We start from the raw sequence: 8,743 nt of genomic DNA on the forward strand, positions 1-8,743 counted from the left end.
GAACCCCTGCACTGGTGTAATATGCTGTGAAACCGGAGTAAGCCCCATTTTACATCAGTGCAACACATCTATACTGGGAGTTTGCAAACTGGTGTAGCTACATTGATACAAATTTTCCAAGTATGGACTTTAGGTGGTGGTGTTTTAGTCTTTGCAGTATGGAAGCAGCCCCGTTCATTCACAGTTTTTACCGAGGACTCCAGACAACATTTGCTGTGGTTCTAAATAATGGCAGATGCTCGAAACTGTGTAACGCTAAGTTTGTGGGTCAAAGCTCCAGATGATGCACAATGTTTGGTGGTTGGCTCAGCTGTCGGAATCTTATCTGTCAATTGACTACTGAATCAGATAGTGAGCGGTATGAGGTGGTTGGCTGTGGCCCATGGAGGAAAGCCTACTAATGTTTGTAGGTCTAGTGCCTATGTGATGGCCACCATATTGGCGCATACTCCAGGGATTGACCCAGAAACCTCCAGAGCTAGAACCATGAGTTTCTACAGCTTAATCTAAAGAGTCTCTAGCTGGGGCTGTCCCACTCATATCTTTTGCAGATCAAGCACAGAGGTGTACCTATAACGTGCACTCACCGGTGGATTACCCAAACAAGCCAACGTTTTCAAAAGTGATCTGCAATTTTGGGTGCCTCCACTTTCGGGCACCCAGCTTGAGATGCATTGAAAGGGGGATGATTTTCATAGGGCAGGTGCTCAGAACTTTCAGACCATCGGACATTTTTATAGCGTCTCCAGGGGAGCATCCAGAATCTCAAGTCACCTTTGAAAACCTTGGTCTGCTGTTGATTAGCAGACATTACTATAGGCTTAACTGCCTGCTTGGCATGACTCCACTGCATTTCTCGACTCCTTTTCCCATTTTACACAAGGTTGGTGGTGCCCAGGATTCTTCGTCACTCTTTTTAGTCCATGACACATGGACTCATGAGTCTTGGAGTTCCAGTCCTCCTCTCTTCAGACTTCTCTGCTAGAGTCTTTCCATCGTATCCTCAGTATTTCTTAATGCCCTCTTCCTCCCATGCTTTCTTTGCGTGCCATTCTTCTCCCATTCTTGTCACATGTCTAGATAACCTCAAATGTGAGTTCTCCAGCATACCTATCACCGAGAGTCCCAAGTTCATTTTCTCCCTGATTTCTTCCATGCACACTATCACCTCTGCTTGCCTGTCATTCATCTCAGGACGCAACAAGAGACCTCTCTTCGTGGCACAGGTATCCTGCGTAGAAGTGCTTTGGATAGCCTGCTGGAATATACATGAAGTTGTGCATTTGTCAGGTTCATTAATTATATACCATCCAGGAAGCTGCTGTTTGTCCTGTGACGAGTGTCTCCATCCTTTAACCCTTTCCTCCACTATATAACAAATGTAAAGGCAAAGATTTCAGGAATGACTTGGCACACTTGGGATGTCTCGGTTTTTGGGTGGTGAACTTGAGACACCTAATGGGGCCTTATTTTTAAACAGCATCTGTCTGAAAACCAGGTCCATTTAAGCCATCTCAAATTGGGTATCCAAAACTAGAGGCATCTGAAATCACTACATTTTGAAAATCTAGGCCAAAATGCTTCTGATCAAAAGCAAGAAACTAGACCTCTGCTGTAGCCAACAATAGGGAGAAAAGACAACTTCTCAGTCCTATTGTGTTGCATAGTTTAAACAGGCCTATTTATACCATTAGCCTTCTTAAAAGACACCAAAGCCTTTGTCTGAGGTATATTTAAAGCTAACAATTTATATAAAGAGGCATCCTGCATGCTGGGTCATGTTGCTTTATCAGCGTGGCAGGTGGTGATTTTGGTATTCAGCGTCACACATTTGGAAACACGCATACTGACTATTTCTTAATTCATAGAGGTTATTTTTTTCTTTTCCCACCTCTCTCTCTCTCGCGCACACACACACACAGAGTTTTGGTCTGTGTCTGTTGTTTTTTTCCCTCTCCTCCTGATGCATAAAATAGCAACTGTGCTCTGACTTTCTCAATGAGCCAGTTAACAATGAATGGAGCTGTGAGTGCCAAAAGTAAATGCACAAATTTGAATTGGCCTGGGGCTCCGTTGCTCTCTATGGGATCTGCATTGGATAGGTTCAGTGGTGGCAATTCTTTAATACATTTTGCCTGCTCTCTTGAAGTTTCTTTGCTGGGTTTGTTGGGAGAAATGTATTTTTTTTATAGATCTATTCCTTATGTTAAGTTTCAAGCACAACAACAAAGGCAATGGAGGAATGCATGCAGGACTCATGCCTTCCATCTTGAGCAAAGCACAAGCAAAGTAAGCTGTCATGGGAGAAGAAGGAAGGTCCTCTCATGGATTGGTAACTGGTTAAAAGATAGGAAACAAAGGGTAGGAATAAATGGTCAGTTTTCAGAATGGAGAGAGGTAAATAGTGGTGTCCCCCAGGAGTCTGTACTGAGACCAGTCCTATTCAACATATTCATAAATGATCTGGAAAATGGGGTAAACAGTGAGGCGGCAACATTTGCAGATGATAACTATCTTGAGTAGTTTTGTAAGTCCCCAGCAGATTGTGAAGAGCTACAAAGGGATCTCTCAAAACGGGGTGAGTGGGCAACAAAATAGCAGATGAAATTCAATGTTGATAAATGCAAAGTAATGCACATTGGAAAATATAATCCCAACTATACATATAAAATGATGGGGTCTAAATTAGCTGTTACCACTCAAGAAAGAAATCTTGGAGTGATGGTGGATAGTTCTGTGAAAACATCCACTCAATGTGCAGCGTCAGTCAAAAAAGTGAACAGAATGTTGGGAATCATTAGGAAAGAGATAGTTAATAAGACAGAAAATATCATATTGCCTCTGTATAAATCCATGGTACACCCACATCTTGAATACTGCATGCAGATTTGGTTGCCCCATCTCAAAAAAGATACATTGGAATTGGAAAAGGTTCAGAAAAGGGCAACAAAAATGATTAGGGGTATGGAACGGCTGCCATGTGAGGAGAGATTAATAAGACTGGGACTTTTCAGCTTGGAAAAGAGATGACTAAGTGGGATATGATAGAGGTCTATAAAATCATGACTGGTGTGGAGAAAGTAAATAGGGAAGTGTTATTTACTCCTCATAACACAAGAACTAGGGGTCACCAAATGAAGTTAATAGGCAGCGGGTTTAAAACAAACACAAGGAAGTATTTTTTCACACAATGCACAGTCAACCTGTGGAACTCCTTGCCAGAAGATGTGAAGGCCAAGATATAATAGGATTCAAAAAAGAACTAGATAAGTTCCTGGAGGATAAGTCAATCAATGGCTATTAGCCAGGATGGGCAGGGATGGTGTCCCTAGCCTCTGTTTGCCAGAAGCTGGGAATGGGCGACAGGGGATGGATCACTTGATGATTACCGGTTCTGTTTATTCTCTCTGGGGCATGTGGCACTGGCCACTGTCAGAGGACAGGATACTGGGCTAGATGGACCTTTGGTCTGACCCAGTATGGCTGTTCCTATGTTCTTTGAGCATGGGTTTTCCATAGTGCTGTTCTGGCCAGAGGCTAAGCACAGACTACACACCCAAAACTCATTTAAATCAATAGGACTTGCAGATGTTCAGCACCCTTCTGGTTCAGGCCCGAAGAGCCCTTGTTTTTGATTTAGCATCTCCAAACAGTTTCAAATAAGCTTTCTATTTTAGGTACTTATATGGACCCCATTACCAGAGTATCTAAGCGCCAATAATCTTTAATGAATTTATTCCCCACCCACATCACCCCTGTGAGGTAGGCAAGTGCTATTATCACCATTCTACAGAGGGGGAATTAAGGCACAGAGACATTAAGGTCTGGTCTCCACTAAAATTTAGGGCGACCTGGCTATGTTGCTCAAGGGTGTCAAAAATTCAGCTCCTCCCCCGGCCCCCCAAGAGATGTAGTACAGACTTCTTCCAGTTCAGAATTCTTCCATCAGTGTAGCCACTGTCTCTTGAGGGAGTGGTTTACTACAGCAATAGAAAATCCCCTTCTGTTGCTGTAGCAAGTGTCTACACTACAGCGGTGTAGCTGCAGTGCTTGTAGTGGAGTCATAGCCTAAATGTCTTGCATCAGGGCGCACTGGGGGTCTTTGTTAAAGCAGGGAATTGAGCTCAGATTTCCCAAGTCAGCACCCTAACCACTGGACCATCCTTCCTCTCTTCAGAAGTATCTAAGAAATGGCTTATTAGGGATTTGGAATGCTGGCAAACTTGGCTAAAGAACAAACCTTCCCTAGACTACCTTCCTTCGATTGTTGTGGTGGTTATCAGGCTTTTGTAATATGCTTGTGTCTTTCGGTTTGCTTAACAGAACAATAACAATGCAGAAAAAAAACAATTTCCTGATGAGGTATGTGAACTCTAGAGCCAATGGAAAAATGAAAACCTATTTTCACAAAGAATTGCTGAACGTTGAAGCGATTGCTCAGTATGGCAACACTGAGTCTACAGGCCCACGTCCCCCACGTCCCGCAGACCTTGCCTCAGTGTGCAATGTAGACATACCCTAAATGGATACCCAGGTGGTAGCATTGTGGAAATCAGGATTTTTAGTTGCAATCTACTGGTTAAAGCCTGATCTGAAGACGACTGAATTCAATGGAAAAGACTCCCATTGACTTTTCAAGGGACTATGGATCAGGCCGTAAATGATATCACTGGGGCATACAGTGCACAACTAATATGTCCGCAAAACAGCAAATGTTAAACCATGTGCAGATGACTGACTTGAAGCAGTTCGCATCTGCAGAAGGCAACAGGGTTTGACAATGTAAGCCATGCACCTTTACCGTTCTAGCAGTGATGAGCGTAGATGCGTGTTCGACAGCTTTTCTATCGTAACACCTAGAGCTGTGCCACCCCAGTGGCACCTGCTCACCTGTCTTTGTAAAACGCATTTATTGTTTTGGTCTGATGGGGCCAGGCTGACCACGTTTGCTGCTGGCTGCTGCAAATGAGTGCTTCATAGCGCCTTGTTCTCCCTTAGGCCTCCCCCCAGCACGCAGGTGGAGTAACTGCTCTGGGTGCTGGGAATTCCTTGCTGGGAGGAAGGGGAGGAATCTTGACCCTCTTGCCCCACAGCTCATGGATAACTCTGTGGCTCTAGTATTCCCAATCATGAGACCACTATTTGATCTCAGTTGCATCCCTTCCTTCCTCAGGGGCATCTGCCCCTCTCCTTGGGCTAGGATGTTCAAAGGAGCCTCATGGAGTCAGGCACCCAGCTTCCACTGGAAGTCAATAGGATTTGGGTGTTTACCTCCCTTTGAAAACTCAAGTCTTTTTCCTTAAAGAGTCCCATCAAACTTCGTTATACCACCCCTGGCATGTCACGACTTTCTCTTACGCTAGCTCTCCAGCTCTGTCCTACGTGGCCTTGACAAATCACATCCTCTGATCTTGTTCAATGCCTTTCTCAGCCTCTCCACCAGTCCCTTACCTGTCTCTTCCAGGATAAGCCATAGTACAGCCCGGTTCTTCCATCACACACCTCCCTAGCAGTGAACACCATCTTTTGTTTAGATGACAGTCCATGCATCGCTGGCCCTGAATTTTAGCCCATAGTTTCTGGTCCAGCAAGCACTTGAAAAAGAAAAAGAAAACAGAAGCCCTGTTTTTCAAGTGTTTTTGAGATGAATCCTACAAATAGGCACTGTAGAGGTTTGAAATTGATTGTCTGGCAAGAGTAGAATAGATTACTGTCTAGTATGTTGGGACAAAAACTATGCCCACTGTGCTGTGAACTTTGCCTCACCGACTGAACTCTGCACTGGCAAAGAAGAATGGGCTTAGTCCTCTCTCCTTCCAAAAAAAAAAAAGTGTTGTTGCTTTGTTAAATAAAAATTTCTAGCAGAGACAGGATTTACCATTTCTGAGTGGGTGGAATGATGCTGAACGTGAAGAGAAAGCTGATGAAATGCCAGAGGTCTCTCTCTTTTAACGAATCCACTGTTATCCAGACAAAGTACCTCTCCGCCTGTCTCTCCCCCACCCCCTTCATTTTACTGTATGTGAAGTTATAAATATATTTCTGTGCCAGCAAGGGAAGAAATATATTATGCCTTGAAATGCACAAGATTCTCTAGAATTGATTGTCTTAATGCATTTTCTAGTGGCTGGGAAAGATTTACTACTGTATATAATTGAATTCTACACGGTATTATAAAGTGGTCATTTTTTTAAAAGAAGCATATATAAGTCAGAAGTAGGACTGAAGAAATATGTTGGAACAGATTCTAGCACCACTTACTATGGCATAAATCCAGAATAACACCATTGAAGTCAATGGAAATACTAGAAATACAAGGATATATCTGTGAATTTGATATTCTCCTTAACCTCTGAGGATAGGACAAGAAGCAATGGGCTTAACTTGCAGCCAGAGCGGTTTAGGTTGGACATTAGGAAAAACTTCCTAACCGTAAGAGTGGTTAAGCACTGGAATAAATTGCCTTAGGAGGTTGTGGAATCTCCATCATTGGAGATTTTTAAGAGCAGGTTAGACAACAACAGTCAGGGATGGTCTAGATAATACTTAGTCTTGCCATGAGTGCAGGGGACTGGACTAGATGACTCTCGAGGTCCCTTCCAGTCCTATGATTCTATGATATTAAATGATCAAAACCTTTCCTGATCTCCCTCTTTATATATTGATATTTATGGTACTTTCTATGTGTAATTTCCCCTGTAGTGAAATGAGCAAGATATCTGTCCAATGTTTCCATGGAGGTCTTACCTTGTACATCAACAGTTCTGTCACGAAGCATGTTCATTTTTCAAGGGTTTGTACACTGAGGGCAAAGAAAGGCAGAATTCAGAAGATTCCTTATTAAATTATACCGGTTGATGAGCTCTGATATCCTTGCAAAGCAATTAGTCTAGATATTACCAGATAGACAGTGCAATGCAGAATTTGAGTTACTAAGAAGAGACAAAAAAAGAAATCTTACAAAGATGATTTCATTTCTGTTCTCTTTCAGTCATTGCTGTGTGTGTTGTTTTAGATACCTTTCTCTTGGGGACTGGATAGCTCATGGAATTGCATATAAGATACAGAGGGTGTCAATCCATTAGCTTTCTCCAGAGTTATCAGTCCTGCAACTTTCACTAGCCCTAAAATTCACTCAATTTATTTTTCTTTTCATTGATCTCTCTCTCTCTCCAAAGTTTAAGTGGATACATTTTAGAGGCGCAGCGCTTGGTGTGGAAAAGAAATGACACAATACTTCTTAGATAGTGCCAATCTTCAATGAAGTATGTGTTGTATACCTACAGGAATTGTGGGGACTCAGTGAAGACAGAACCCAGAAATCTTAGCTCACAAAACCCGGGTCTCTACCACTTGAGTTAAAAGGACAAAAGCTTTGGTATTATTAATGTTTACATATTCTTTGTGAGCTCCAGTAGGGGGTGACATAATATCACCTGCTTAGTCAGTGTGTTACAATGTGTCCCTTCCCCGTATTAGACATTCTTCTTTCTACCTACTGGTTCAAGCCAAACTTCCTCATCTTTTGTCATAATGCCACCTCTTTATTACTGCCTCCAATATGAAAGCTATGAACTTCTGGCTCTGAAATGTTCTTGCAGTTACTCAAATAGCTCTCAGCAAACTATGTATTTTATTCTGACATTCAAAAATGCTTGAATCCCAAGGGCAGTTTTAAGTCTAAGGGTAGAACATATAATGATCCTAGAATCAAATGATGATGTAATCCTCCAGTGAAAATACATTCACTTAGGAAGTACATGTACTGTAATTCTACAGAAAAGGAATTTATTTTCCTTAATTTTTTTTTAACTCTGTAAAACACAAAAGTATATAGTCAAAAGAAATGGGGAGGATGGAATGTTTTCCTCCAAGTCTTCAATTTGTGCATAATCATTTTAAAAACAAATATGTTTCATACTAGAAAATCAGTGATTTAAAAATAAAATAAAATGTGTGTGACCTAGTGGTTAGAACACTGGACTTGGAACTCAGGAGACCTGGGTTCTATATGCAGCTCTGCCACTGCTCTGCTGTATGACTTTAGGCAAGTTTCTTAGTCTCTCTATACTTCAATTTCCCCATCTGCAAAATGGAGATAATGATACTGATGTTTGTAAAATACTCTGCAATTCACTGATGAAAAGCGCTATGTACGAGTGAGGTATTTTACCATCATCATGTGTTTCTTTATATTCCTGAACGTTCTGGGCTTGTTATAAATCCCCAGTGCTTTACTTTTGCTGGCAAACTGAAATACCCAGGGTGACATTCACCCCACGCAACACTTAAATCTAGAAACAGGTGAACAGTTGATTTTTTTGGTTTGATGGTTTAACTGGAAAAATTAAATTGTTTCAGTTCGATCTGAAATGAATTTTTTTTTAGGAAAAACTAAAACTTTAAAAAAAAAAAGTTGTTTTGGGTCAAATGAAATATTTTGTTCAGGATTTAGGATTAGGCCCATAGGTTGGAAATGGGGATATAGGGCTTTGTGTGCAGGAGAGAGCTTGCAGGGTCCTGGCTGGTATGAGCGGGGTCAGATTGAGAATGGACGCAAAGACAGAATGAATCCACTGCCAATGTTCCCCTTAACCACCAGTATTCCTTAGTAAGCTCTTAGAACACTCTTCATCTATGTTTTCATCACAGAGTTAAACCCAACAGGGTAGATTGCATAGCAAGAAGATTTTCAGCTGATGGTTGGTGACTCCAAAGTAAATAGGTTTGAAAAACCAGATGC

At 41.8% G+C, this 8,743-nt stretch overlaps 1 protein-coding gene across 1 annotated transcript in view; it reads left to right on the forward strand.

The window, feature by feature from the left end:
* The window catches only part of CALN1 (calneuron 1), a 172,877-nt gene that overhangs the window by 99,090 nt on the left and 65,044 nt on the right, over nt 1–8,743 (forward strand). The window lies entirely within an intron of this gene.

This window comes from Malaclemys terrapin, chromosome 18, assembly GCF_027887155.1.
Source record: "Malaclemys terrapin pileata isolate rMalTer1 chromosome 18, rMalTer1.hap1, whole genome shotgun sequence".
NCBI classification, from domain to species: Eukaryota; Metazoa; Chordata; order Testudines; family Emydidae; genus Malaclemys; species Malaclemys terrapin.